Genomic DNA, 10,072 nt, shown 5'->3' on the forward strand with positions numbered 1-10,072 from the left:
CCAAAAATATAATATTTTCATTGCTAACATTTGTAAAGAGTTTTGATATCTCATATAAGTTCCTGTATCTTGTTTTTCTTCAGAAGTGTCTTGACTATTCTCGGTCTGTTATTCTTTGATATAAATGTTAGAATCAGCTTGTTAAATATCTTAAAAACTTGTTAGATTTTTTTACTAAAATTGTATTGAACCTACAGATGAATTTGGTGAGGAAAGACAGCCTCATGAAGTCATATTCTTCTTATCCATGAATATATCTCTCCATTTATTTAGCTCTTTGTTAATGTCTTCAAATAGTTTTATTTTATAATTTTCGCTATTAGAATCTAATGCAACTTGATATGGTTTGGCTGTGTCCCCACCCAAATCTCATCTTGAATTGTAACTCCCACAATTACCACGTGTTGTGGGAGGAACCTGGTGGGAGGTAATTGAATTATGGGGGTGGGCCTTTCTCATACTGTTCTCATGATAGTGAATGAGTCTCATGAGATCTGATGGTTTTAAAAATGGGAGTTTCCCTGCACACGCTCTTTTATCCTGCCTGCTGCCTTGTGAGACGTGCCTTTCACCTTCTGCCATGATCATGAGGCCTCCCCAGTCATGTGGAACTGTAACTTCATTAAACCTCTTTCTTTAGTAAGTTGCGCAGTCTCGGGTATGTCTTTATCAACAGTGTGAAAACAGACTAATACACAACTTTTGTTTGATTTATTCCTATGTTCCTCATATTCTTTTGTTGCTATTTTAAATGGTGTCTTGAAAATCTACACGTGTTGTTCATTACTAGTATACTGTAGTGTGGTTATAATCTTGCCAAAGTCTCTTATTAAGGCAAATTATTTGCTTGTAGATGATTTTAGTTTTTCTATGCAGAAAAAATATCTATCAGGTTTATTTCTTCCTTTTGAGTTATTATATCTTTTATTTATTTTTCTCATCTAATTGTCTGACTAGGACATCCTGGACAATATTAAATTGATATGGCTGTCCCCACTCTCAAAGGGTATTCTTTTAACTTTCACAGTGTGGTGTTTGCTGTCAGGTTTCTTTGTCTTTCATGCCACTTAGGAGCCAGGTACTTTCTGCCAGCTTCTTGTAGCTGGAATCTCTAGGTGGCCATTTCCACGACTGGTTGCTTTAACTTTTTCAGGCATGAGAAACTCACAAATCTTCTGTGTCTTCCAGTTACAGGAAGTATATTTAAGTGCTTTGGGTGAAACCATGGAAGTTCCTCTGATTACACTTAAAGTAGGAAGGTAGCACGACCTCATCATCCAACAGCTTTTCAGATGAAATATCTAAATTGAATCTGGTCACATTTCTCCCTTTTGACTTCTCTTTATATCCTTGATCTGGCTGGGGCGAGATGAGTCATAGGAATGGTTCTTAAATATTCAGTCAGAGACTCAATCTTATACTCACTTTGATATCTGATATCCCTTTATTTGTATCTCAAAAATAAGATGAGAAGAGTCCAACTGTACATTGGTTACAGGTCTTTATTTAGCTTAATGAAGCCTGAAGTTCAGCAACAGTCACCTTGTTCCTTGTTCACTTTGTTCCTTTATTTATTTTATTTTATTTTATTTTTTTGAGATAGTCTTTCTTTGTTGCCCAGGCTGGAGTGCAGTGGCATGATCTCCTTGGCTCACTGCAACCTCCACCTCCTGGATTCAAGCAATTCTTGTGCCTCGGCCTCCCCAGAAGCTGGATAGGTGTGTACCACCATACCCAGCTAATTTTTGTATTTTTGGTAGAGAAGGAGTTTCACCACGTTGGCCAGGCTTGTCTCGAACTCCTGACCTCAAGTTATCCACTCACCTCCGCCTCCCAAAGTGCTGAGATTACAGGCATGAGCCACTGCACCCAGCCAATATGAGTACTTTAGAAAGCTTTAACTTTCCTTACCCAAACTTTCCTGACTATCCTATTATTACCCACTATTTTAATGACATCCTGTTCTCTAATGTCACAAATTAGAAACCAGCTTGGGTTTACATAGTTGTTTGTCTACATTTACTCATAGTTTACCTAGTCTTGACTCTCCATCCTTTTTTGCATCTCAGACATGCCTTCTGTAATCATCTTCCTTCTTCATGAAGTGCGTCCCTTAGAATTTCTTTACTGAAGGTCCATTGATTGCATACTCTCAGTGTTTGTCCTGAGGGACTGTTTCCCATGAACCAAATTGTCAGACCTCTGAGCTCAAGCTAAGCCATCATATCCCCTGTGACCTGCATGTATACATCCAGATGGCCTGAAGCAATTGAAGATCCACAAAAGAAGTGAAAATAGCCTTAACTGATGACATTCCACCATTGTGATTTGTTTCTGCCCCACCCTAACTGATCAATGTATTTTGTAATCTCTCCCACCCTTAAAAAGGTTCTTTGTAATTCTCCCCACCCTTGAGAATGTACTTTGTGAGATCCACCCCCTGCCGGCAAAATATTGCTCCTAACTCCACTGCCTATCCCAAAACCTATAAGAACTAATAATAATCCACCACCCTTTCCAGACTCTCTTTTCGGACTCAGCCCACCTGTACCCAGGTGAAATAAACAGCCTTGTCACTCACACAAAGCCTGTTTGGTGGTCTCTTCACACGGATGTGCGTGACACAAATTAACTGCCTCTCAAGAATGCCATTGGTGGGAATAAAGGAGACCGATTCACCACCTGGTTTCCACTCCCCATTGGTCTCAGTTTAACCCGCAAGGTGTTCTCTCTCTCACATGACTAGGTTGTGTCCAATGGGGTCATTGAGTGATGTTAGCAGGGAAGCTCAGGAGGGAGACAAGAGGTGTAATGTTCGGGTATCAAGTAAGGTGCTATCAGGTTGCTCCTACTATCAGGAGTATAGACTTCAACTTTCTTGAAATCTTTGCAGAGCTGGTCACCATAATAGTAGCTTGTACAAGAATCAGGTAAAGCTGAGAAGATATGAAGTGGTGCAAATTAAGTGGCCTATTCCTTGTGTGTTTTGTGACTTTCTCCCTTCTCTTTCTTTTTTGGTGAGTAATCTTTGCAGAAAACGTGTCTGTGAGAATCCTTTGAAACCTGAATTTAATGTGCTTTCCTCCAGAAAGCAATTGTGTTTACTTCTGTGAGATTTCTAGACCTCTTAATCTCTATGATTTTTTTTCAGTTCTCAGAAGTTTTGTGATTTCTAGATCTAATTTTGCATGACTGCAAGCTTGCAGCTAGACATTCTCAGGAGAGACCCTGCCACTCCTACGAACAAAGACAAAAGGCTAAGAAAGCCAAATGTCCTCATCATAGCTCTCTGTGAGTTGAGGTTTCCCCTCTTTTACAGTGAGTATATGCTTCTAAAAGACTAGGCACTATAAAAGGAAATCTGTTCCACCTTTTCTCTTTGCTTAGGCCCAATCATTGTCCCTTTAAAACCCAAAACAAAACTCTAGGCCAGCCAAGGATCTGCAGATAACCTCAGGGCAGCTGCTGGCAGTAGCATTTTGTTATCTCCCTGGACTTAGGCTTTTGTTTCTTTTTGGTCACCGAGGACTTCTTCCGGTTTCTTGCTAACTCATCTATCTGTCTGTCTTTCTGTCTATTGCATTTTTATGTACATTCCAACCTTTTAGATATTCTATACTGGGAGTGTTTTCCACAATATTATCTGTTCTGTTAAACCAATATCATAGTGCTACCGAATTCTAAGCTAACCATTAAAGAGTTAGTTATTTCTAGTTTACATTATCTGAAAATTGATAAGGATGTTATTTGCATCTATAGCTAAGGTCTTAGCATTTCTAGTGTTAAGCTTTGTTGGAAGCCTTCACCGCAATTCTACTTCTTAGAGTTATTTTTTCCTTAAGGGTGAGGTTTGTACTGCCTCATTCCCCACATTCTGTCCTGTTTCTGAAAACAAGTAGATAGGCCTTTGTTATTTTAAAAGGAAACAGATAGGGGATATATCCTGGTTATCTTTGCCATATGAAAAATCTACCCAAAACTTTATGGCTTCAAACAACAACAAGCGTTTTATGATTACATTTTATTTTATATTACTTATTGCTATTTTTTGTGGTTCTAAGGGGTTGGCTGAGTTGAGCTGGGCAGTTCTCATTTGGGGTTTCTCACACAGTTGTAGTGACTGGGGTTGGAGTCACCTCAAAGGTTTCTTCACTCACATGCTTAAGGTTGACGCTGGATGTCTGTTGGAACCTCAGCTGGGCTATGGTTAGAACACATGCCTGGAACAAGTGGTCTCTCTATTTAGCCTGCCTGGGCTTCCTCTCAGCATTGTGGCTGGGTTCCAAGAGAGAGCATATCAAGAAAGAGAGTGAGTTAGAAGCTGTATTGCCTTTTATGTTCTAGCCTTGGAAATTGTCACTTCTGCTGCATTTTATTTGTTAGAAGAGAATTACCAAGACTGGTAAAATTTGTTGGGAGGGGAATTAGGCTCCATCTTTTTAAAGGTGGATCAAAGAACTCAGGGACAACCACCACAGATTTAAATGGCCGAACACAGGAAAGTATCACATGTTTACAAATTTCAACCAAGATTTTTATTTCTGTGGTCACTGCTCTTCAATTCCTGATCTCTGTTGGTGGAAATAGAAATATGTATTTGCCTTTGCTTTTATTACTCATGAGGCTTTGCTTCCTACATTTTTTTTTTTCCGAAATCTTTATGTACATTCAAACTGTGAAGATACATTCAACCTACAATAATCTTTAACATGTCTTTAAAGGACTGTTTGAATAATCTTTACCTGGTCTCTCGGCCTCTGGTTTTATCCTCCTCCTCTACACTGACATACTTCCAAGCAGTACATCTGATCATGTCGCTCCCATGACTAAAAATCATGGGTAGCACTTCACTTCCAGCTCCTCAACATGGACAAAAGGTCTTCCATGACTGGCCCCTTCCCCTCTTTTATGCCTCATCTCTTATGTTTCATTTGCCCTTTACACTCTAGCAGGGCTTCATGCCATGCCTTTTCACATCTCCGTGCCTTTAAATATGTTGATCTCCTCCCCAGAATACCTGTCCCTAACTTATCTTGCCTGGAAATTGCATGCATTCTTAAGGTGCATCCATAGAGATACAGGTGTTCATGTATCAGTAGCACCTATTTTTCGGTGTACTTGACAGAACTAACAATCTTTTTTTTGGAAACCTCTGAGTTGAAATCTACTCGTATTCTCTACTACTTCCTCTGCTTGGCAGGATGCAATAAACATTTAAACCTTTTCCTTCTGACATTAGAAGCAGCACTTACCAAAGTCCTGGGTAAGAGCTCAGCAATTTTTGAGACCCACCAAATCTTCAAAGGATACTGGTCAATTTCCTTCAAGAGTGGTCTCACATCATTTTGACTTGGTGACAGTACCCACAGTCAACATCCATGTGGTCTCCAATTGTGAGACTATAGCTTTACAGATTTATCTAAAATATCAACCAGAACCAAAACTTCCCGATAAAGACACGACTTAAAAGTAACAAGTAACTCAGCAATATAAAAGAAATGCAGCACTGTAAAAAAGTAAATAGCATTATAGAAGTTATATAGCATATAAAATTTTTAAAGCATATAAACTAGAGAGAAGAAAATTATTAAAATGGCAATTGATACACCATAATTTCAACTTTCCTATTGTTGGACATGTAAATATTTCCCATTTTTCTTTATAAACAACATAGAAGAAAACCTTCATGACTTTTAATTATTTTCACTGAACTAGCTCTATATCTACTTATGGGGAAGGTGACACAGGGTGTGTTAATAAAATAAATATTTGGCTTTCTCTGTTACTACTTCTTTTGAGACTTTTGGGAAATACTCAGACTCCGGCCCATAAATTAAGTGAACATGCTCACTGAGGCACTTTTCATATTATCCTCATCCACAGATTTGCAAACTTTAATTTTGCAGGTTTCTTGGGAAGTGGTTCATTTAGAAGAAATCTTAGCCACCAATCTCAGGTAGCTGTTTCTTTTCCTAAGGTGTTTTCTTTCTTAATTCAGTATAATAGCTTGCTTTGAATTAGACAAATTCCTTGGTTTGAGGTATTCATGTCATGTCATCTGCTTTACTCTCTCCTAGGGAGATGGCAGTTTTGTTTCATCTATTGGTCATTAAACCACTTTACTAAAGAAGATGCTATGACATTAGAAGGGTCAGGATTTACAGACCAAGGGAGTGATTTTATAAATGCTATCTGTCCATCTACTATACAGAATGTTCATATCCTTACAAAACATGTTTTCCTGTACCCAGGTCTTCATTTACTGTTATTTTCTGCCCACCTACTAATGTATGCATTTTGAATTTCTGTCGTAGCTAAATATACCTGTCTTTTTCTCTTCAGTACAAAACAACTTGTTCAAATCCAGAGGCCAACAGCTTCCACATAGTGTTAGAAAAAGAGTTTGCCCAACTGAAGAGCTATAAGCCATCTATCTATCTATCTATCTATCTATCTATCTATCTATCTAAGATGGAGTCTCGCTCTGTTGCCAGGCTGGAATGCAGTAATGCAATCTCAGCTCACTGCAACCTCCGCCTCCCGGGTTCAAGCGATTCTCCTGCCTCAGCCTCCCGAGTAACTGGGATTACAGGTGCAGGCAAGCATGCCCAGCTCATTTTTGTATTTTTAGTAGAGACAGGGTTTCACCATGTTGGCCAGGATGGTCTCGATCTCTTGACCTCGTGATCCGCCCGCCTCAGACTCCTAAAGCGCTAGAATTACAAGCGTGAGCCACCATGCTCAGCCTATAAGCTATTTATTGTGCTATGGCAAACTAGTTTAACTATTCTGGGTCTCAATGTTCTCATCACTAAGACAGAAGTTTGGAATAATCTTAATGTTTAGTCCTGGTAGGGCATGCAGTTCACCCCTATCAATGAGACAAGTGATGACCAACCTCCCACAGACCTAGGACATGAACTCAAGGTGCTTGACTTCAGGTCCAGGGTTTCAAGGCTCATCTCTAATACTTCATTCTCACAAAAATGAGTGACTTTATTTCATGTTAAAGGGGGTAGTAGAGGAGAGATGAGGTGATGAAGTGAGTGGTGGAGAAGAACTTTCTGGGTAGAGAAATTATCATGAAGACAGACCTAAATACAGGACAGATGTTGGCTTATTTGATGAACTAACAGAGAGTCAGCATGACTGGAGTGTAGAGACTGAGAAGGATAGAGTAAGAGATGATGGCGGAGAGGCGGCCAGGGGCCATGTCATATATGGCCTTTTGGTAATGTTAATGAGTTTGGATTCCTTTCAAAGTGGAATGAGAAGCCACTAAAAGGTTCCAAGGAGAAAAGTGTCATGAGCTGGTATTTGCTTCTTCTAAGCTTCATCAGGGCTTTATGTCCAACATTTAACCTCCAATACATACCACACTGTCTGGCACATGGTAGGCCCTCAACACATTTGAGGACTAAATAAGTAAATAGAAACAGAAAACAATCAGTGTAGCTGTAATGTGAAGAATAAGTCAGAAGCATGGGAGGGGTGCTATTAGGGAGCTATTACAGTATTCCAGCCAGATGGGTCTTAGTCTGTGGTGGAAGCATTAACAAAGGAAGGAAGCAGAGATATTTCCGAAGTATCCTGTACATAGAACCATCAGAACTTGGTCAGAGTACGGAAGGCATTGAGGATGACTTCTAGTTTTCTAGCTTGAAAAATCTGGTAGCTAGAAGTAGCATTTCTTGAAATGAGGACGAAAGGAGGAGCAGATTTGAGAAAAGACCAAGGGCTTGAGTTTGAACATGATGCATTTGGGATGCCTAGGAGAAGATAGCCAAGTGGAAATATCAAGTTATCAATTTGATGCATCAGGTTGGAGGGTAGAAAGGAGATTCAGGTTAGAGATGTAAATTTGGGCACTATTCGCAAATAAATATTTTTAAAACAGCTATAGACAAATGCTTGGAAAAGAGAAGCAGAACCTAGGCCTTAAGAATTCAACATTTAGAGTTTTGGTAGAGGACAAAGGCCCAGAAAAGGAGGTAGAAGAACTATGTCCAATAAATCAGGGGGCAAAGTCAGAAAAGCAAGGCATCCTGGAAGCAATTAAGAGTATTTCAGGAAGGAGGAGAAGCGGTTAACAGTGTAGAATTCTCCAGAGGGGAATACATGATAATAGTCTGTGTTAAGATTATATGTATTAGATTGAATCCTGTTAAACTGCTTTTTCTATATTAAAAAAGTAGTCACATATTGGCAACTTTGTACGGGTCAACATAACACACAGTTTGCTTGAAAAGTATATACGTTAGGGGACCATCTCTTCCATTAAGTGAGGAACACCTGTAACCACAATTGTAATGTCTTCTCTCCAACATCTCTTTGTCTATTTTGTTTTTGCCTAACTTCTTTTGGTAAATGTTTATTTACTTGGCTTTTACTCTAAAGATTGGGGAAGCCATCGAAACATTTTAAGCAGAGAGTGACAAGATCTGAATAGGTTTTGTTTCATTTGACTATAAACTAGTGAACCCATGTCTGTTTTCACCCATAGCTCTTTGCCTAGTGTGTAGTTCATAGCAGAAACCTGCTATTTTTTATATGCCAAAGAAGTTCTTTCCTCAATGTGCAGCACAAGCCCAGTCTGAAAGTATTTTCTCTAATATTTTAAAATATTATTGACATTTAACCCTCACCATATGGCATCTTCAGCTTACCTATCATTTTTCTTATTATCTAAACCATGACTTTTGCCATTTGAGCACAGAAGTGTCCTGAGTTACAGAGTCAAGGCTGGTTTCACTATGATGTCAACACAGACACTGGATGAGGAGTTCAGAATCCTGGCATCTGTTTGCTGCATCATGAGCAAGTTCACATTACCTCTGAAAGCTTCAATTTTTTTACTTTTTTGGTTTTCATTCTTTTAAAAATAACTAGATTGAACTGAATGATTGCTTTTGGTTTTCTTTTAGCTCTAACATTTTATGCTTCTATTAATGATCTAACATTCAAACAGAATATTAGTTTCTTTGTTTTGGAGCATTTTCCTCAGCCCAAAGAAAGCCCAATGGCTAGTCAGTGTTCCTGAGCTGGCTTCATTCTCCCTAGACACCTAGTGGCTTGGTTTCCCTGAAAGGCTCCTTCGTTGCCTTCTCAGAGTGTCCAGGCAAGATAGAATATGATGCATCCCATTTATGTTTTGTCTTATAGAAGTTCTAAACTAGCTACCTTCTGACCAGGACCTGAGGCCAATGTTAACATGCTTTGTTTATCCTCTCAAGTACTTTTTAATGTGAACCAATGCTATAAAATTGGGAGATTTCACATAAAATTTAGATTTTAGTTTCTTTAAAACTGAAATCTTCGGCCACATGCGGTTGGCATTCTTTTAGGGCAACAATTGGCTGGGTCTGAGTAGCAGTGGCCCCCTCTTTTGGACTGGAAGTTCACTCTGTGGTTCATGACTCACCATTCTATGCTGCTTTTTGTGCCCTGCACTTCTCCCACATTTACTCACTTTCCCAGTCATTGTAGCTATTTGGATTTGATCCACACAGGATGACCCAAGTTGGAAAGGCACCTCAATGATGAAATTACAGTGCAATATGAACCCTGTCCAGGTATGCAGCTCAGTTTCTCATCTCTTTTTGTTGAGACCTCCAAAAGTCATGTACCACTGGTCAAAGTATTACCCAAAAATAGTAAGCAAATTAAGGGAGCAGGACTTTGCTGTGTTTAGTCATGGTTTTCACAAATGCCTCAGATCAGTGTTTCTCAGCCCTGGCTATGTACTGGAGTCATCTGAGGAAGTTTAAAAAAAAAATACCCATGTTTGGCCGGGAGTGGAGGCTCACGCCTGTAATCCCAGCACTTTTGGAGGTGGAGGCAGGTGGATCATGAGGTCAAGAGAGCGAGACCATCCTGGCCAACACGGTGAAACCCTGTCTCTACTAAAAATACAAAAAATTACCCGGGCGTGGTGGCAGACGCCTGTAGTCCCAGCTACTCGGGAGGCTGAGGCAGGAGAATGGCATGAACCTGGGAGGCGGAGGCTTCAGTGAGCCGAGATTGCGCCACTGCACTCCAGCCTGGTGACAGAGTGAGACTCCGTTAAAAAAAA

Source organism: Rhinopithecus bieti, unplaced genomic scaffold, assembly GCF_001698545.2.
Source record: "Rhinopithecus bieti isolate Rb0 unplaced genomic scaffold, ASM169854v2 scaffold_39768, whole genome shotgun sequence".
Taxonomy (NCBI): Eukaryota; Metazoa; Chordata; class Mammalia; order Primates; family Cercopithecidae; genus Rhinopithecus; species Rhinopithecus bieti.